Source organism: Vulpes lagopus, chromosome 1 (genome assembly GCF_018345385.1).
Source record: "Vulpes lagopus strain Blue_001 chromosome 1, ASM1834538v1, whole genome shotgun sequence".
In the NCBI taxonomy this organism is placed as follows: Eukaryota; Metazoa; Chordata; class Mammalia; order Carnivora; family Canidae; genus Vulpes; species Vulpes lagopus.
This window is the reverse complement of record NC_054824.1, coordinates 146,171,514-146,192,481: the sequence shown is the minus strand read 5'-3', so window position 1 is coordinate 146,192,481 and position 20,968 is coordinate 146,171,514. Positions and strand designations below refer to the sequence as shown.

General features: G+C 49.7%; 1 long non-coding RNA gene across 1 annotated transcript; it reads right to left on the bottom strand.

The window, feature by feature from the left end:
• Positions 1 to 637: 637 nt before the first annotated feature.
• On the bottom strand, positions 638 to 20,892 carry LOC121473889. Its single transcript, XR_005983256.1, has 6 exons — positions 20,659 to 20,892; positions 16,804 to 16,881; positions 13,133 to 13,248; positions 4,457 to 4,579; positions 3,943 to 4,017; positions 638 to 2,331 (listed from the first exon to the last, which is right to left on the bottom strand). It is a non-coding gene; the product is annotated as an uncharacterized LOC121473889 (long non-coding RNA).
• Positions 20,893 to 20,968: the final 76 nt, after the last annotated feature.

The following is a 20,968-nucleotide window of genomic DNA, read 5'->3' as shown; positions in this document are numbered from 1 at the left end:
TGAGATCACGACTTGGGCTGAAACCAGGAGTCAGATGCTCAACTAACTGAGCCCCCCAGGCACCCCATCAATAAAGCTGTTTTTAACAAAAGGTGACCCCCTTTGTTAAAGGATCAAGGAAGACCTGGGTCCTACAACTGGAACAAGCTCCAGCACCCCTGTGCAGGGAACACAAGTAAGCTTTTCCAGAGCCTAGGACCAGGGCTTTCTGCAAGCTCCAAATGCAACTTTACCAAGATGATCAGAGCAGCCTGCCCCTGCCCTTTGCACCCTCACACACCTCTTCCCCACTCACCCCCCATATTTAAACAGAAGCTGAGAGACGCCTTGGCGCACTTATGAAAAGTCCAGCTCGGGGATCCCTGGGTAGCACAGCGGTTTGGCACCTGCCTTCGGCCCAGGGCGCGATCCTGGAGACCCCAGATCAAGTCCCGTGTCGGGCTCCTGGTGCATGGAGCCTGCTTCTCCTTCTGCCTGTGTTTCTGCCTCTCTCTCTCTCTCTCTCTCTCATGAATAAATAAATAAAATATATTAAAAAAGAAAAAAGAAAAGTCCAGCTCTACCCCAGCTCCATGGTGAGAACATTTATATAATTCAATAGTTCTCAGAACAATAACGCACACAGATCTATTTTTCTATGTACACAGAGTCCTACCAGAGATTTGAGTGGTATGATTCTGTTCTTTATTAGAGCAACCTGCTTCCATGCCATAGTGGGCATCACTGAGGGTCCCTGCATCTGTTAAATGAAGTTTGGCTTCGTGTAACAGGAAACTCCACCACTGACGTATATGGCTTTACTCTTCCACTTTACTGGAGACTAGAGGTAAAGAGTGGAGAGCTGTGTGGCAGCTCTGCAAAGTCTTCAGGGTCTCAGCCTCCTGCTGTCTCCGCAGGCACATGGCCTCCATCCCCACAGTTACATGATGTCTGCTAGGGAACTGTGATCCAGCCAGCAGGAGCGGGAAGGAGAAGAGGCAAAGGGAGGAGCTCTGATTGTCCCACAAGGCAACAGTGGTGCTGCTCAAAGGAGGAAGAGGGCAATGAGCAGCGGGTCAGGTGCCCGGCTATTTGGAGTCAAAAAGATGGTGGTCACTGGAACCAATCCTGGGATGGCACACATGCTATCTTGTACCCTCAAGGGTGTACCCTAAAAGAACCAATCCCTGGAGTTGAAACATGTCCTCTGGGTCAAAGGACCAACAATTGAGCATGTTGCTACAATTTTCTCCCCCTGAAGAATGGGTGCCAAGGAGCTCCACAGCCGTGTTCAGTCCCATCCTTCAGGGCAAGGGTGGGAAGGCGCTCCCCTCTGTGTGGATCCAGCTGAGGCTCTGGCCCTGATAACCCTGCCCATTGCTCCAGGCTACTCAGCACCCGGGGTTTGTGGGCTGCCAGTGGAGAGCTGGGTTCAGGGGCACAGTCAAGCAAGGGTGTCTGCTGTCCCAGAGCACACACGCCAACAGTGGTGGTGCTCAACCAGTCTTAAAGGGTAAGTATGTCATCACCCAGGGCCTGCTGACTGGGGAAGTACATGCTGGGATCAGACAGCAGAAGGCATCAGGAGGTGCTGGTTCTCAGCAGACTTGGCTCCCATGCCGGCCAGCCACAGGCCACAACCACCTGGGGCCTGCTCCCTGAGCTGGAACCCACGGGGGCATCTGGGAGGCACCAGGGACCTGAGTGAGGGCGTGGCTCGTCCCCTGGAACCCCTGCACTGAGCTCACCCCTGGGGGCCAGGCACCTGCTCCAGGACCAGCTCCCACCCGGTGGGGCCACCATCATGATCAAAGTCAGAGTGGATCCGGCCACACCATGCTCACTCGAAGTGTGTGAACACAGGAGAAGGGGCTGGGGTCCCCGGGAACACCCCACCCTCCAGGTCTCCTGCCCCAGTGGTACTTCAGTGACAAGTAATAAACTAATACATTCCTTTTCATTTAAAACAGATTTCAGAGAAAAGTGAAAGGTATAAAGAAAAAGAAGTCCCCTCTTCCCCAGACTGGAGGCGCTCCTTACACAGTTCTGGGACATCTTTGAATATATTTTCTGTCCAAATGTATTTGCCAGGGAACGTTACTTATAAATACTGCAATTAAAAACAACTAACGTCTGAACTACCTCTTGCATTGTTGACATTAAAAGTAGGGAAGGATCCAAGCCACAGGGAGCCGCTGGCCCAGGTGCAGTCTCCAGTATGGCCACCAGGTGTCAGAACCACCAACGGAATTCCCACACTTGGACTGGGAAGCTTCAGGAACAGTCTCGCTGGGAATGGCACCAAGACCCCCACCTGGCATCCTTTGGCCCTTTGGCCCAATATTTCGTCTCCTACGAAGGAAGGGAGGGGGGAGTAAGGATTGCTGCAAAAGCCAATTAACTTCTCGGAGCACAGATTCCCATTCAGTTGGGTAGCCTTGGATCCTTCCAGAAGCTGCTGAAACACTGTGGGATTCCCTTGGGAAGCATGAGGCGGGCCTCCCACAGCTGTGAGGCACTTCTAGAAGCCAGGGCCACCTCCCCACCTAGCTGGAGAGCTGAGAAGGGTGAGCTCAGAGGAGTATACACAGGGGAGGGATCCGCCACAGCCATCCTGGTCTGTACGCGGCCCTCCTCCGATCGATTTAGCCTCAGGTCATGGCCTCTGGGTCACTGCCACTTGAGCCCCTCACCGTGCTGGCCTGGCCTTGTCTGGAGCCACTGACCTAGGAAACCGTCGCCCTGCTGGAGCAGACCTCAGGCATGGGGGTGGAAACACTGCTCCTCCTGCAGTATACCTGCCACCACACTCAGGGACAGTGGACTCGCTGCAAGGGGCTCCAGGCAGGGCCCCCGCAAGCCTCACCCTGTAACTCCTGATCACTAGAGGGGTGTGGAAGCAGGTACAACACTAATGGGGTCAAGGGGCACAGTGACCATGGCTGCAGAGGGATAGACTCCTCCCCAAGAGGGCACCGTGGCAGAGTGTCCAAGGGACGGATGGGGTCCTTGTCACATGTGCCAGCTAGCATGAGTATGGGCTGCTTCCTGGGCCATATCCCATTTCTGGCCAGGGGTCCAGGGAAGGGTTCCCACAGGGTCTAGTCCCGCTGCTCAGGGATGGAGCTTTCCTACGTAGAATAGTGCCACATGTGGGAGCAGGTGGGAGGCGGGGTACAGAGAGGGAGGGGTAGGAAGGGTTCAATGCTCCCAGACGATGTTCTCGATATCCAGGTATGACCCCAGATTTGTGATTTCCATGCATTCTGACAGGCAGGTGAAGGCGACTTTTTTCTGTGATTTGAATGACCTCATCCACTAAACTGGTACATCCTACACAGGTCACAGGAAGCAACAGTAATTATTTAACTCACTGTACACCTTACATTCACATATATCACTTAAAATAATACACCTGTGCTGCCATACACATAATAAAAATGGCAATTATCATCAAAACATAGGTAGCATTTATATTCAGATATGACTGTGTGTGTTGATACTCCATGTTTCAAGCACAATATACAAGCCAAATGCTTTATTTAAAAAGAAAGAAGGATAAAACAATGTCTATATTGGGACCCACATTCATTTACCATGACTGGTATAACAGCCGTTGCTTTGATGTGGCCAACACTGGTCTGGCCATTGAGGAGTTTTTCCATTACCCTATGACATATGATATAAGAGGTATGGTACTGAAAGAATCTCTATAATGCTGACCAGACCACCCCCTTGATCATGGCAAAGGGAGCAGTCTCTCTGAGCCAAGGGAAGGGGCCTTTGCACAGCCCCCTAATCTGCTCTGGGTCCGTCTACCTCAAGGAAGCCAGGTTAATGAGGCCTCCCCTCCAGGCACTGTAACTCGGTAACTCTTGGATAATCCTGGTAAGTCAAAGAGCCTCCCAGGCCCCTGATAAGTCTAGCTATTAATCACTCATTCTACTTGGTCGGGCCACTCACGTGACAAGGTTACACAAGGCTCAGACAGACTCCACTGGTCAAGGTGTATCTTGAGATCCCCAAGCTTCCAAGTCTCTGGGAAAAAAGTAACCAATGGAGTCTCAGGGGTGGGAAGGGATGGGGTTCAGGCCCCCACCCGCATCGCTGAATCAAATACCTGCTTACGACACACACCCTCCAGGTCAATCATGCTTTGGGGGTGAGTCAGGGAGGAGGTGGGCGGTTGTGCTCAGTTTTGCCAGGTGTCTGGTACCCTAATGACCATGACTCCTCCCTCTACTTAATCGTTCCTTTACAGAGTCTCCACCTCCAAGCCCTGTACTCAGCCTGGTGTCCCCGAGGCTGTTCCCCTTCCATAAAGCAGGTAAGGAAATCATCCACATGAACACACAAAAACAGATGACTTCCTGAATCACACCTGAGCTTGGGTGCAGGTTGGGTGCAGAGTAAGGCCAAGCTACAAGCTCAGGTCACTGACTATAATTATCCCTCCCATAAGGGCAGCCATCCTTACCTGTAGCCAAGCAGCTTCTGAGGCCATGACAAATAGCCGTGCGGGTCAAAACCCCAGAGGAAGCATTCCTCAGCATGTCTCCCGGCCCAAGCGTCAGGGACGGGCACCACAAGAGTCAACAGTCTAAACCAATAGAAACAAGAGAGAACTGGTTCTCCTGCTCTCTAGATGGCTCATGACATTTCAATTATGTGCAGCACAATATAGCTGAATTATTTTTAACCTTTATGGAGCCTCCGCTTCACAAAAGAAATATTAGTTGGTGGAGTTCAAGGACAGTGGAGGCAGAGACCAGAAAGAAGGTCACGAGCAGGAGTGAGCCCGTCAGCGGCCCTGCATACAGGATAGGTAAAGCATGCCACCTTTTGTTCAGGGAATCATAAGTGTGGTGCGTTCTGGGTGTTGCTTATTTGCAATTTATTTCTCCAAGTAATACAGTGTATGTCTTTGAGGCAACATCAGTGTCTCATCAGCAAATGGCAGAGGAGCCCTCAGCTCTGACTCCCCCAGTAGCTCTGCTGCCAGGATGGACAGTGGAACGGATGGAGCTAATTCTGCCGAAAGTCTATGTGAAGAGTTCCCAAAGCACAGTCTTTTGAACAAGTTCACTCATGATCTAAACAAACTAATCTTCCTTTTAGTAGCTCTGCTGTGGGGTGAGGGGAGAGAAGGGTCCCATGTCCTCTTCTTGTTCCACTTTCTCCATGAAAATCTCCTTTCAAAACTTGTCAAAGATACACTGCAACCTCCCAGTGAAAAGACATACCCAAAGCTCCTCTGATTACAATGGTATCAAGAGTTGTAACTTCCAATGCCTACAGGTGCCAATAGGTCTGTCCCATAAGATCATCTTGAACTGTATTCTTCTGGCCCTGAAACACTTTAATTTTGGAATACCCATTTGTCTTGAAATACAGCCCATGTCTGACAGAGACATGGATATGAGAGTTCACTTAGTTCCTAATTCTACTATCAGAGATATGACACCACAAGTTTGACCCTAAATGGCAGCTGGCCATCAACTTTGACATTCGGGAGGATGCAGAGAGCAATGCACACCAAGCTGAGCTGGAACGCACATCACCTGCATAAAAGCAGAAGCCACCATTAACGCCAACCATTAGTCTTGCAGAAGCATGGGCTCAGCACTTTGCAAAGAAACCAGAAATCCAAATCCTTGCATGTAATCTCCCAGTGTTTAAATATGGACTATTAGCTTAAAAAAAAATGACCAATCTCAGGTCCCCAGTTTGCTACCTCCCCTTTAATGACAAAGGCAGTCATTAAACAGACTGGGAACAGACCTGCCCTAGAAGTCAGGAACATGAGGCTATTAGACCTTGATCCAACAGCTAGGCAAGACACCTGGCCATTGTAGGTTTCTGACACCTTGAGGTCCAAATTTCTTTCGATACTGAATTATGATACTGTACAGTTACATAAGTTTTCTAGATGGTCAATTTCCACAAGAATCACCAGGAACATAATTAAATGAGAAACACCCACAAAGAGATCAGTGTACCACACAGCAGGGTCTATGGCATCACAGGTCGAGATGTGGCATTGGTGTGGCCAAGCCACTTGGTTCGTATAAGCACAGGAATGTGAGCCTTCCTCTGGGTGTGATCTCCTGAGAGCCACCCACCCGCCAGGGACAATAAAGTGTGGCTCTCCTCTGGCATATCATGGCTGTGGTGGGGAGCACCTCTCTACCAGATAGAACTAGCAAGGGTCTGGAAACTCAGGGTTTTCAGGAGACATTTTGAGTTAGAAAACAAAGCTGCCCAATGGGCTGGTCTGAGCCACGAGTCCCGCTTCTTAAGTTCACACTCAGCCTTCCTGCGATGAGACTCATAGCTGCTACAGCAAGGCCTTCTGCATCAGCGGTGTCCTCAGGGCAGCCCTGGTTACTCGACCCTCAGCCACGGCCCTGCATGGACAGGAGCAGACAGCTGGCCCCATTCTAAACCATGCAGTTTCCCACCCTGCAACTTCTCTTCAGGGGATGCAGGAAGGGAGTAAGAAAATATTAAGCTGGGACGCCTGGGTGGTTCAGCAGTTGAGCGTCTGCCTTTGACTCGGGCCTGATTCAAGGGTCCAGGATCAAGTCCCACAACAGGCTCCTGCAAAGAGCCTGCTTCTCCCTCTATTTATGTCTCTGCGTCTCTCTCTCTCTCTCTCTCTCTCTCTCTCTCTCTCTCTGTCTCTCTCTCCCATGAATAAATAAAATCTTAAAAAAAAAAAGAAAAAGAAAATACTAAGCTGGAGAATAATGACAAAGGAGTAAACTAAGGGCCTTCCCACTGCAAGGGTTAAAAATAGGCATATTTCAGTCCAAAGAAGAGTAGTCACATTCTTGTGGTTATGTTACGTGTGTGCCTTGGGCAAAATGAAGGCCCTAAGAACAGAAATTACAAGTGAGCACCTCCAGCAATGCCTACATGAGCCCAACTGTGGAGAGAGCCCAGACGTCCATCAACAGGTGAATGGATAAGTTAGACATGGTGTGTATACACAATGGAATACCACTCAGCCATCAGAAAGGATGAAATAATCAGAGAAAGGCAATTATTGGGTGATCTCACTGATACGTGGAATTTAAGAAACAAAACAGGATCATAGGGGAAGAGAGGAAAAAATAAAACAAGACAAAATCAGAGAGGGAAACAAATTCTAAGAGGCTCTTAATCACAGGAAACAGACTGAGGGTCACTGAAGGGGTGAAGGTAGGGGGACGGGGTCACTGGGTGATGGGCATAGAGGGCACATGATATGATGAACACCGGGTGTTATGTAAGACTGATGAAGCACTGACCTCTACCTCTGAAACCAATAATGTGTTATATGTAAATTAATTGAATTCAAATAAAATGTTTTTTAAAATTTTTATCAACAGGTAAAAAACAGAGCAGCTCCTGCACACAGATCATGTTGACACAAACAGCTGGGCTCCCAGTGACGTAGGGAGGGGATTCCACACCCACTTTCCTAGGTGCTTGGGTCCATTCATTGGTTGTGAACAGGGTCTGTCATTCCTATTGGTAGCTGCCAGCAAGTATTCAGTATGTCTCAAAGAATGAATTACCTTTGACTCCAAAACCAGCCATGGTCTCTCTACTTTGCCATGTGCCCCATGACCGCCCTGGCTTTAGGTCACCAGTGCTTATTCTAAGTCAGCTTATTGTTACCCTGAGGCCTTTGTTATCTGCATCCTGGCCTGGAATGCTCTCTTCCCTGATCTTCAAGAGGTGGGTCTTGCGGTCTCAGAGCCTCAGGGCGCCCCTCAGAGGGGCTCTCTCTGGGATTTACCCCTTCGTGCTGTGTCATATAACCCTACTTTGCTTCTCTGCTTCCCACCACCTGATTTACTTCCAATTTGTTTCTACCCTCCTCACCTGTCTTCTCTCACTAGCACCTGAGTGCCATGGAAATAAGCATTTTGTGTCTCTCCGCCAAGTATTTCCAGTAGCTAGAATGGTGCCTTGCATTGAGCAGATGCTCAGGAAGTATTAGCTGAAGGAACAGATAGATGGCTGGCTGGAGGTAAGAAGGCCTCTGGCAGATGCCTGTGAGGTACCTGTGGCGCCCAGGGATGCAATGAGGGAAAAACTCACAGACTCGCATCTAACGGGGAAGACTGACACGCATCCAGCGCAACGCAATGAGGCTGATGGAAGTGCATTGATCTGTCTGCTCAAGATGAGTGGGGGGACAATGTCAAAGTGAAGAGCTGGCCAAAGGGCAGAGGAGAGAAGAGGGTGGGGGGAAGGCATCATGGCAAGGTGACGAGTCTGGAAGCAGAGCCTAGGTTCCAGGGGTCCCAGGAGCAGGTGTGAGGAACCCGGTGTCTGGAAAGAGAGGCAAGTGCCAGTTCTCAGCTTCCTATCAGTCTCTGCATGCTGGACTTTAATCCTTGAGCAGGGGGAGCCATCTAAGGATTTTTAAGGAGGGAAGCCACATGATGGCTTGATGTTAACAAAGACAATTCTGGTAGCAGCAAAGGCAACTATGAGAAAAGTGCAAAACATGCAGGAGGTTATCGTCCATCCAGGTGCAAATACATCCAGGATCGCAACTCCCAGCAGAAACAGAAAAGAGGAGACAGATGGAAAGCTGTTAAAAGGTAGGATCCGTGGAACTTTGTGACACGCCAGACACGGGAAAGTGAGAGAAAGGATGGAGTTCAAGGCAATCCCAACAGAATTACTGGTCTTGTGTATGGGGCATATGAAGTCCTAAGCTCCCCTGCCCACATGTGGCTGGGTGTGAGTGTGTCTGCTGACATGAGCTCAGGGACACTGGCCCCACTGGGAACCTTCCACCCTGCCACCACTGCCCACACACCTGCTTCATCAGTAGGTTTGTAGAGAAGTCCCTGTGATGTGTGTGCCTGAAACCTACAATGGTGATGATCTCTCCCTTCAGAAAGATACACATGTTATTACTTCCATGCACAGCCGTGTTTGGAGGCACATGATCCATCACCACAGAAGCATGACTATTGATCTAAATATAGATGTGCCTGTCACCTCAGAGAAAAAACAGACCAGAAGCCATGGTTCCACTTACTCCAAGGAAATTTAAGGTGATAAAATTAAAAAAACAAATCAATATAAGGTTTCTTAAGTCTGTAAAGGATCGAATGATCAAATTATGATGATTTCACCTGCTTCATGTCTCTTGACCTTAAACTGCTACTTTAGCCCCCTCTAAAGCAGCCCCCACCCGACCCCAAGTTATTTCCCACAGTCTTCAAGGAAAACCTCAGTGGCCATGTGCCAGGCACGCAACAGGGTCCTCGCTTCATGTCTGCTCTCCCGCCCTCACCCTATATGTTCTGACCACCACTGCTCCCACTGGCCCACTGACCCTGGGGAGGCCAGTGCTCACTCCCACCACAACGTGCCAAAGCTACAGGACCTCTGCTATAAGGCAAGGAACAATGCCCTCCTTTCGTGATATGCCACCAAAGGGGCCGCAAAGCAGCAGAGATTATGCCCAGTGTTTTCTGAAATTGTCATTAAAAGGGTTACTTACAAACAAAACAGATGAACATACAGGAGTGGAGAAAGAGAGAGAGAGGGAAACAAACCATAAGAGAAAGACAATAAACTGAGGGCCGATGAGGGGAGGAATGGGGGAGGTGCATGAAGGAGGGCACCTGTCAGGATGAGCACCCAGTGTTATAAGTAAACGATGAATCACTCAATTCTACTCCTGAAACCAGTATTAAACTATATGTTAACTAACTAGAATTGAAATAAAAATTTGAAAAAGAAATAATAAAAATGAAAGGGTTCTTGACATTTTTGTACCTGTGGCCTTCCCTCCTGCACACTGTCCTCCCAGGACTAAGCCAGGAGTGTGGGCACCCAGGCTAGAAGACAAATGAGTGACAGCCACCACACGGCCTCCCTCCCTTGGGGAAGGGCTTTGTTACAGGGTCAAGTAGGTCCAGCCTGGCTCCCGCTCCCTTAAGATGGATTCTTCCCAGGAGAATCCTTCATTCCTCACCTAAATAGATTTTTGGAGCCACCCTCTTCCCAATTCCTCCAAAGGGAGAGTTTGAGTCCAATCCTTTAAAAGAATGAAAGACCAGTTGTATTGTTAAATTATTTATAAGTGGAAAGCAAGTAGAAGCTGTAAAAACATGCTAAGTTCAAGACTAAAAAATAGCTCTGATATCGGACTTTTCATTTACCTCTGATGAGGAACCACCTGTCAATAATCTGAACATGAGGACAGGGAGAGGAAAATGAAATTTTAAACATGATACCACTTACATTGGCATAAAAAAATCCAACACATAGGAATAAATCTGATAAAATATGTGCAGGGCCTATCCAGAGAATCCAGAAACATTGCTAGGAAAAATTAAAGACTTACGTAAATGGGAAAGCATCCCATGTTCCTAAGCACAAAAGCTCAGTATTATAAAATGTATTTGTTTTCTCCAAGTTGATCTATGGATTTTATTCAGTTCTAGTCAAAATCTCAGCAATTTTTTGTGGCAATTGACAAGATGACTCCATTTTTTCCTATGAAATGCAAAGGGCCAGCCAAGGAGATCTTGAAGAAGAAAACCACAGTTGAAAGATTTCCACTACCAGATGGCAAAACTTATAAAATTACAGCAATTAAGTCAGTATGGTATTAGCAGAAACTTTTGTCAGCAAAGCATAAAGATACACAAATGGACCAATAGAACACAGAGGGTTTAGAAACAGATCCACATGTGCATAGTACTCTAATTTTTGATAATGATGCCACACTGCAAGGCAGAGAGGAAGGAATGGTCTTTTCAAAATGGTGCTGGATCATCTGGACATAAACATGGAAAAACAAAGGAGCGTTGACCCTTACCTCACACCAGTCATGAAACTAAAGTTTAGGGGCACCTGGCTGGCTCAGTCAGAATAGCAAAACAATTCTTGGTCTTGGGGTCATGAGTTTGAGCCTCACATTAGGTATAGAGGTGATTTATATAAACTAAAAACAAACAAACAAACAAACAAAAAAAACCTGAATTTTAGAACTGTAGACATGCCCTGGAAAGGCAAGACATTGAAACTTCCAGAGGATCTCTTAGAAGAGTATCTTCATGCCCTTGAGGACAGAGAATGGCTTCTAAAGTAGAACACAGAAAGCACAAACCATAAAGGGAACAATTGATGAACTGGATTTCATTAAGAACTTCTACTCATCAAGACACCATTAAAAAAGCAAAAGCAAACCACACAGTGGGAGAAGAAACTTGCAGTACATGTATTCAACAAAGCACTCATATTCAGAATACATAAAGAATTCCACAAATCAATAAGAAAAAGGAAACAATTTTAAAAGGAAGGAGAAGCAAAAGACTTGAAAAGGCACTTCATAGAAGAGACTGTCCCAGTGCCTCTCCCCTAAAAAATATTTTAAAAGGGCTCAACATGATTAGTCACCAGAAAAATGCAAATTAAAACTACAGTAAGATGCTGTTGCGGTCCGGGCAATGTTCTGTTTCATGACATGGGTGGGGGTCTCACAGGAAAAAAAAATTCACTAAGTTATACACTTAAGGATTTGTATACTCTTCTCCATTTGTTATAGTTGCCTAAAAATGTTTCCTTAAAAAAAGACTTGAGAAATATATCAGCCAAAGATAATGTGTAGACTTTATTGGATTTTGCTTCACACAAGCCAACTGTTAAAAAAGAATTTGTGAGAATTTGGTCATTAGCTGCATATTTGGTGATACTTAATAATTGTTAAGGTGAGATGATTGATGGCTTTATATCAATGTTTTCAACAACACTTCTTATCATTTAGAACTATATACTAAAGTATACATATATCAATAAAATAATATCTTGGATTTGCTTCAAAATAATCAGAAGAGGGAGAACAGTAAAATAAGAATAGATGAATTGATAGCTAATATAGCTGGACAGGTGACCCTCGAATAACATGGGGGTTAGGGACACTGACCCCCCACAGTCAAGAATCCATGTATAACCTTCGACTCCCCAAAAACTTAACTGCTAATAGCCTACCACTGACCAGAAGCCTCACCGATAACATAGTCGATGAACACGTATTGTGGATGTTACATGTATTATGCATTGTATTCTTAACAATAAAGTAAACTAGAGAGAAGAAAATGCTATTAAAAAATGTATAAGAAAAAAAGAGAAATGTATAAGAGAAAATCCATTCACAGGTCAGTACTCAACTCATCGAAAAAAATCCACTTCTTGTGGACTTGCACAGTTCAAGAGTCAAGTGTAGTGTTCTACTTTTATGTATAGATCTTGTATAATAAAACCTTTTTATTTTTATTATTATTATTTTTTTTAATAAAACCTTTTTAAAGCCATAGCTTAGCCAGGGTGCCATGCTGTGGGGCCATCTATGATTCCTCTCTTCCATCCCTCCCTAACGGAACCAAGTATTTCCGTAGTGATGATGGAAACCGTAAACACTGAACCCTCAGGCTCCTGGGACCTCAAGAAGTTGTCTTGGCCATTCTCTCCTTATCAAGCAGAGTCTCTGAAACAGGGGGACCCACACCACAACATATACTGCGCAGCACAGGAAACACAGCATGCATTTCAACACACTGCATTTCAATAAAGATTTCTCAAAGAAATGAACCAGAAAGAATGGACAACCTTCTACCACCCTTCCTCCAAGGTTCACTTATCCACTAACCAGGCCAATGAAACAGTAAAGAGTTCCCAGTGGGGAACAAGGATTCATACACACTAAAAGGGCAAGGTTAGGGATGCCTGGGTGGCTCATCAGTTCAGTGACTGTCTTCGGCCCAGGGCGTGATCCTGGAGTCCTGGGATCGAGTCCCACATTGGGCTTCCTGCATAGAGCCTGCTTCTCCCTCTGCCTATGTCTCAGCCTCTCTCTCTCTGTCTCTCATAAATAAATAAGATCTTTTTAAAAAAAAAAAGGGGGGGGGCAAGGTTAAAAAATTTATAGGACTTGCTCCTGTTTCTTCTTTTGACCTCTAGGAACTGCAACAATGGATACTTTTCAAATTCATACCAGGCATCTCTGATAGCGTAGGGGTTGAGCGTACAGCTCAGAACCCTGCATACCCAGCTCACCCACCCACCAGCCACATGACCTCAAATTTCCTGTGCTTCGGTCTACCACCTGTGAAACGCAGGTAATAGTACATACCTCACAAGGTTGCTGAGATTAAAATAGCACAATATGCGTAGAGTGCTTAAAATGATGCCAGGTGTTGCCTTTAGCGTTTCTCCAGTGCCACAGAAGCCTGCCATGGACCCACGCCACTGCCAGAAAGAACGAATGGGAAGGTGGGCTCTCAGAAACCAGAGAACGGTGTTGTTGAAACTCTGTGGTTAAACCTTCCAAACATATCTATTTCTAGCTATTTCCATATTTGTTGGAGAACAGTATTTGCCAATAATTTGGGGGTAAAGAAAAAGATCCTCTGAGATAAGAGGTCAGAGGTGTAGCAAGAAATGCAGAAAGGCTCCTTCTCTGTAGAGGATATAAACCCTATTCACATTCAAGGGACCAGAAAGTCCCTCAACTGCCAGTCTTGTTTTTGAGATTTATTTCAGAGACAGTGAGCACAAGTGGGGGGAGGGTCAGAGGGAGAGGGACAAGCAGACTCCCTGCTGAGTGCAGAGCCTGACGCTGGGCTCAGCTGGGCTCAATCCACGACCCTGAGATCATGACCTTGAGCCGAAATCGAGAGTCAGACACCTACAAGACTGAACCACCCAGGTACCCCTCAACTACTGGTGTTCATTTAGCCTGGCACCACTCCACACACCACAAAAAGAGGCTAAGAGCTATTATTTTGTTCTTTTGTTGTTCATGATTGGTATCCATGAGCTCATTCAAGCAAGTTTTTTGAAAAATTGAGGCCATTATGTTTCACATTTGCCTATATGTTTAGTATTATTTAATAAAGACCATGATTTCCAAATAAAAATAATTCACCAAAGAGGTCCAGAGAATCAAAATATTAAAATTTCTAAGTTTTAAAAATTCTAGCCATTAAACCATTACTTCTATATGGCCTGTGTATACATTCTGAAAACGTATTTTTTCATAACTAGAATTTCTTGTTAACCATCATAATTGTGTTTTATCGTTGACTATTCTTTATGATTAACATAATGCCAGAGGAATGAACAGCATATATGAAACGGAGAATGAGGTAAGGCTGCCCAAAGGGCCTGTTGTCTACCATGCAGACTCCAGGGGCCATTAATTATTTAGATACTTTTCAAAGTTAATAAATAGGAATGTCTTTTTGCCCTTTATTCCCCAGATGAACGTAACCAAATGAGAGGGATGTGTATGTGCAGAGTGAGCTGAGAACAAGGGAGTACAGGTAATGAAAGGGCCATTTAAAATATATATACTTAATGTCAAATATGCACAACACTGCTTTATGTGGCATGTTTTTATTATGACATTCTTATGAGTATTTTGATGGTTTTTGAGTGTACTTTGAAAAACACGAGTAGTTTAAAAACATTAATACAAAAAAAGAGAGCAAAATTAAAATGACACGTTAAAAAAAATACTGATTGTTAGAAAATGCAAACACTAAAGTATCAAAGGGAAAAAATAGCCCCCTTCTCACCATTGGAGTCCTACCCCTCCCCACCAGAGCTTTAGGCTTTTCTACCCCACCAGAAAAATAACATACACGTGCAATTTACTGAAAGGAATCCTATCATGCAGTTTTTTTACTTAATAACATATCTTGATGCCATTTCCAGATCAGCACAGGCCATTCCTTTTGCTCATCCACAGGGCTCCAGGGAAGATCTCTGCACATGAAGCTTGGGGTCATATGTGGTGTTTCAGTGTGACCTGCCACCACAGAGTGCAGCGCAGCTGCAAGCTGCTCCAAGCGGTCTATCACTGTTGCGTGATTGGAAAAGAACAATCAAGATCCTTGGTTTACTTCAGTTCCTTCAGGAAATTTCCTGAGCCATTGATTTACAGCCAGTGGGCCTAAGACAGCTCAAGAAAGGGCTACTGGCAGTTGAGGAAGGCAAACACTTCTATCTGTGCACTTTTGAGAGTTCCGTCCTTGCACTAAGATCCACCTGCTGGGCCACCCCCTCCCACTCCCAGGGGTGGACTGAATGCTGATGGCACCAACGAAATGCTTGTAGATGGGGGATCAGGAGCAAGTGCTGGAGAGACAGGCGTGCAGTGGTAGGTACAACTGCTAGGCGACTGTGCCTTTCACTATGACACAGGCATGAGAAACTCCCGTCACCAAGACCGACGCGCAGCACAGTATTCAGAGCTGCCTGCCTAGAGTGCACACGAACACAGTCACATGGCAGAGTACAGGCTCAGAAATACTAGTAACAATAAGGCCGTATTACATCTCTGCACTTAGTTGCCTCAAATCCTTTTTGAAATGATGGAGGGGTTTTTAAAAATATTTTATTTATTTATTCATGAGGGACACAGAGAGAAAGGCAGACACAGGCAGAAGGAGAAGCAGGCTCCATGCGGGGAGCCCAATGTGGGACTAGATCCCGGGCCTCCAGGATCATACCCTGGGCTGAAGGCAGGCGCTAAACCACTTAGCCACTCAGGCCTCCCAAATGATGGAGGGTTTAAAATGTATTTTGAAATATTTCTGACAGGGCATTTTTCCAAATATTTATTTGTTCTTCCATTTGAGTCACACACCAGCTCAGCAAGTAGGCCAGAGGGACTTTCTACACTTATAAGATGGGATGAATGTAGGGCAGCAGTGTTACACGACTCACCCAAGATCAGTGGGGACCACGCGCCCTAACCTTGGGCACTGTGCTCTGTTCTGGATGGTCCCTGGCCCCCCTAAGTCCAGGGCCAGCTCACCAATTTTAGGACCCTCAACAAAGAACTAGGAAAGAAGCCAGAGATAGAAATACACCCTCCCCAGGAATTCCTGAGATAATGAAAACTACCTTTCCCTAACAAAAATTTAATGAATTGAAGAATATTGATGTTGCTAAATAACCAGGTTGAAACACCAAATTAACACCAAAACAGAACAGTTTTTACCAGTTTTACAAAGACTTTTGTGAAAGGGGTGCCTGGCTGGCCTCAGTCAGTGGAGCGTGCAACACTTGATTTCAGAGTTGAGTTCAAGCCCCACACTGGGTGTACAGATCACTTAAAAATAATTTTAAAATCTTACAAAAAAAAAAAAAAAAAAGACTTTTCTGGGGGTGCCTGGGTGGCTCAGTAAGTGAGCATCTGCCTTTGGCCCAGGTCATGATCCTGGGGTCCTGGGTGGAGCCCCAAGTCCAGCTTTCTGCTCAGTGGGGAGTCTGCTTCTCCCTCTCCCTCTCCCTCTGCTCCTCCCCCAGCTTGTGCTCTCTCTCGCTCTCTCTCAAATAAATCTTTTTTTAAAAAAGGCTTTTGTGAAAATGTGGTTTCATATTTTATTATAAACATACATATTACCTCAGCTTTTTTTTAAATCAGGTAGTTCCTTAATTTTGACAGACACTACCTTGGACAGTATAAGTAACTTGCATTTTGATATCTAACATCTATGTCCTGTCTCTCCGTCAGGGCTGTCCTAGAGAATTACTGTTTAAACTTTTTTGAGGATGTCCTACAGAAGAAATATTTTTCAGTTTGTCAAGCATAGATATGTCATTGAAACAAAATTTTCACAGAATCATTACCCTTCCTATGGGTGTTTTCGTTGGATATTTTCTATGCTTTTAGATCTTTGGGGTAGAGGTCTAGAAAGGCTCCTCTCTTCTGACCTGAAGAAGGGGTCTTAGTACATTAGCAAAGATTACAAACAGCCTTCAAAATTGAAGGCCCCAGTAAGTGATACTCACACGGAGGGCCAGGAGGCTGGAGGTCAGGAAAGGCTCCCTTGATGAAGCCCCCGAACGAGGCAAATCTTGAAAAATGAACTGGAATCAGAAGGGTAGAGACTCAAAAGATGAAGTAAGCCCAGCATGTCTGGGGGGAAGTCACTAAGCATTCGTCAAGGGAGTGGTAGGGGATAAAATCAAAAGAAAGCCTGAGGTCAGTATGTAGAGAGCAAGGCAGACTCTGGATTTTGTTGTGGAGGGAGTAATGGTGTCGCTGATGGTCTACGAGTGTGCAGAGTGTTGTTCCAGAATTGTTCATCTGCACACAGACTGGAAACAAGCTCTAAAGACACCTAGAGCTCAGACACCAGGTTCTCCAGCAATATTTTAGCAGAGAAGACTTGTGTGTACACATGGACCTCATAAATTCAGAATCCTAACAAGAGCAGAATAAAAAAAAAATAGAAAAACTGGGATATACGTAGTCAGTTTAGACAGCAACTAAGTCGCTTCTGTTTTCATTCGTTTACTTTTGTTAATGAAGTGTGGGCCTTACCTGCAGCGACCACAAGTAATTATTTCCTTTACAAAAGCTATACACTTTACTAAGAAGCTTGTCCTTCATACTATTACAAGCCTAACCAATTATTGTAAATAACTGCAAAAGTTAAATTTTGTATCCACAGTAACACTTTTAATAATAAGGCTGTAGAGGGAACACACAAACAGGGACCTGTCAGGGTGTCCAGCATCCCGTAATTCAGGCTCTGCTGGTACAATGACAGTGCCCTCTGATCCTCAGCTCACACCGAGATCTGTCTCAGGAGAATAAAAACATCCACCCAGAGTCACCTGGCAATTATACCACCACCTGGAAGCATATTTAAGAGATGAGAACTACAAAGCTGTGCACTTCCTCTCCCTTCCTCCAGGCAGCAGAACAACAGAGCTCAGGACTCTTTGACTAATTTCTCATAAGCATCACTTTTTAATCATTTTTCTGAATATAAAAGGGCTGGTCTCCCAAGGCCTCTCTAAAGTTACCTCGAGTTATTAATACTGCAAATTTCAGTGCTAGAAGGTGCATCAGTTGAAGTTTTGTGTTTTCCACAGGTAACAGGCTTTAGAGGAAAATTTCTCTAATTTCTGAGAAAATGTCTATTACACAGACGTGTAACCACAGCCGCAGGCACACACACAGCCGTCTGGGCTGAAGGTCATTTCTGCAGGCACACAGGCTGGGACGTCACAGTGACACGGAAGCCCCACGTTTCACCTAAAAACCTCAAGCCTGGATCTCAAGCAGAGTCCAAACCCTGCTCGGGATGCAGGGTTCAGCAGAGGCAGCTGGGAGGGACAGAGGCCGCCCCAGGCAGGTGCCCACTGGCTCTATCTCCTGGGGCCTCAGTGTCCAAGCACATCCTGCTCTCCGCTGGGAGCGCTGCTCCGAAACTCGGGTTCCTCCACACTAAGACCAGTAGCCTGTTCACCCCAGTTTCAGTCCACGTGACCGCTGGGTGAGCTGCCGGGGCTGCCAGCCCTATGCCTCAACACTGCCACTGACCCCGATATCCCCAAACCCCCTGAACTCTGGTCCTGCCGGTGCCGACCCCGACCCCCTCGACCTCTGCCTCTATGACCTTTGCCTTTATGGCCCCGACCCCAACCCTCCACTCCCTGGCCCTGGATGCCAACCCCCTACTCCTCGGCCCTGACAGCCCTCACCCCAGCGCTCCCTTGACCCCCCATTCCCAGCCCCGATGGCCCTGACCCCAGATCCCCCTTGAAAGCCCATTCCCCGGCCCGAGGCCCTGGCCCTCAAGCTCTTGATGCTGACCCCCCCACTCCCTGGCCCAAGGCCCTGGACCTCAAGCCCTTGATGCCGACCCCCCACTCCCCGGCCCAAGGCCCTGGCCCCCAAGCCCTTGATGCCGACCCCCCCACTCCCTGGCCTAAGGCCCTGGCCCCCGAGCCCTGGATGCCGAGCCCCCCACTCCCTGGCCTAAGGCCCTGGCCCCCAGGCCCTTGATGCCGACACCCCACTCCCAGACCGAGGCCCTGGCCCCCGAGCCCTTGATGCCGACCCCCCCACTCCCTGGCCCAAGGCCCTGGCCCCCAAGCCCTTGATGCCGACCCCCCACTCCCAGACCGAGGCCCTGGCCCCCAGGCCCTTGATGCCGACCCCCCACTCCCAGACCGAGGCCCTGGCCCCCAAGCCCTTGATGCCGACCCCCCACTCCCCGGCCCAAGGCCCTAGCCCCCAGGCCCTTGATGCCTCCCTCCACTCCCTGGCCCCAGGCCCTGGCCCCCAAGCCCTTGATGCCGACCCCCCACTCCCAGACCGAGGCCCTGGCCCCCAGGCCCTTGATGCCAACCCCCACTCCCAGACCGAGGCCCTGGCCCCCAAGCCCTTGATGCCGACCCCCCACTCCCAGACCGAGGCCCTGGCCCCCAGGCCCTTGATGCCAACCCCCACTCCCAGACCGAGGCCCTGGCCCCCAAGCCCTTGATGCCGACCCCCCACTCCCAGACCGAGGCCCTGGCCCCCAGGCCCTTGATGCCGACCCCCCACTCCCAGACCGAGGCCCTGGCCCCCAGCCCTGGATGCCGACCCCCCACTCCCAGACCGAGGCCCTGGCCCCCCAGCCCTGGATGCCGACCCCCCACTCCCAGACCGAGGCCCGGGCCCCCAGGCCCTTGATGCCGACCCCCCACTCCCAGACCGAGGCCCTGGCCCCCAGGCCCTTGATGCCGACCCCCCACTCCCAGACCGAGGCCCGGGCCCCCCAGCCCTGGATGCCGACCCCCCACTCCCAGACCGAGGCCCTGGCCCCCAGCCCTGGATGCCGACCCCCCACTCCCAGACCGAGGCCCGGGCCCCCAGCCCTGGATGCCGACCCCCCACTCCCAGACCGAGGCCCTGGCCCCCAGCCCTGGATGCCGACCCCCCACTCCCAGACCGAGGCCCTGGCCCCCCAGCCCTGGATGCCGACCCCCCACTCCCAGACCGAGGCCCTGGCCCCCAAGCCCTTGATGCCGACCCCCCACTCCCAGACCGAGGCCCTGGCCCCCAGGCCCTTGATGCCGACCCCCCACTCCCAGACCGAGGCCCTGGCCCCCAGCCCTGGATGCCGACCCCCCACTCCCAGACCGAGGCCCTGGCCCCCCAGCCCTGGATGCCGACCCCCCGCTCCCAGACCGAGGCCCTGGCCCCCCAGCCCTGGATGCCGACCCCCCACTCCCAGACCGAGGCCCGGGCCCCCAGGCCCTTGATGCCGACCCCCCACTCCCAGACCGAGGCCCTGGCCCCCAGCCCTGGATGCCGACCCCCCACTCCCAGACCGAGGCCCGGGCCCCCAGCCCTGGATGCCGACCCCCCACTCCCAGACCGAGGCCCTGGCCCCCAGCCCTGGATGCCGACCCCCCACTCCCAGACCGAGGCCCTGGCCCCCAGGCCCTTGATGCCGACCCCCCACTCCCAGACCGAGGCCCTGGCCCCCAGCCCTGGATGCCGACCCCCCACTCCCAGACCGAGGCCCTGGCCCCCGGCCCTGGATGCCGACCCCCCACTCCCAGACCGAGGCCCTGGCCCCCAGCCCTGGATGCCGACCCCCTACGCCCGGGTCCTGACCCCCGGCCCCGCCCCCCGCCGCGACCCCGACCCCGACCCCGACCCCGGCCCCGGCCCCGGCCCGGCCTGCGCCAGCCGTCGCCCGGCCTGGGGCGGCCGCACTTACTCCCGTCGGGGCGGCCGCCGGGGAGCCGGGTCGGGGGAGCCGGGGCCGGGGGTCCCGGGGCCGGGGTCCCCGCCGCCGCCGCAGGCCGCCCGCCCGCCCCGGCACGTGCCGGCTGACAGGCCCCCCATAGGCCGCGTACCTGCCACCGGAAGTGAGTGAGGAGGGCAGTATAGGCATTTCCTGTGACGCGGGCGCCTGGACTCCATTAGGCAGCAGCTGGGGGAAGAATCAACACACCAGGGAGCGGAGCGCAGCCACCGAGCGCCGAGGCGGCCGAGGCGGCCGCTGCCTCCGCCGCCGCCCGCCGCCGCCGCCGCCCGAGCCGGGGCCCAGCCCCGCGGCGGGCCCCGCGCCCCCCGCCGCCTCCCGCGGGGCCCCGGCGCGCCCCCCGCCGCGCTCCGAGCCGCCCGGGGGGAGGGAGAGGCCCGGACCCTCGGCCCCGCTCCGCT